This window comes from Chaetura pelagica, unplaced genomic scaffold (assembly GCF_000747805.2).
Source record: "Chaetura pelagica isolate M959 unplaced genomic scaffold, ChaPel_1.0 scaffold3, whole genome shotgun sequence".
NCBI lineage: Eukaryota > Metazoa > Chordata > Aves > Apodiformes > Apodidae > Chaetura > Chaetura pelagica.
In genome coordinates this window covers 13,592,537-13,592,831 of record NW_009952974.1, presented here as the reverse complement: position 1 = coordinate 13,592,831, position 295 = coordinate 13,592,537, and positions in this window count along the sequence as shown.

Below are 295 nucleotides of genomic sequence, written 5' to 3'. Positions count from 1 at the left end.
CACCGGGAGCCGGGGACATGGGCCAGGGCAACCGGGGTTCCGAAGCGCGGTAGCGTGCGGCGCCCGGGCCCCGGTGCTAACGGGCCCTCCGGGTCATTTCCTGGCAGGCGAGCAGAGTGCTGGGAAATGAGATGCACATTTACCCTTGAGGCCGTGCACGCATGGCTGAGGCTCCAGGTTAATTGATACTTAATGGAAATCATGCCTATGAATATACTTTCCATCATTTCACCCTTGGTGGACGTCATTGCCGAGGCAGAGAGAGGGAGGGAAAAAGAAAAAAAAAAAAAAAAGG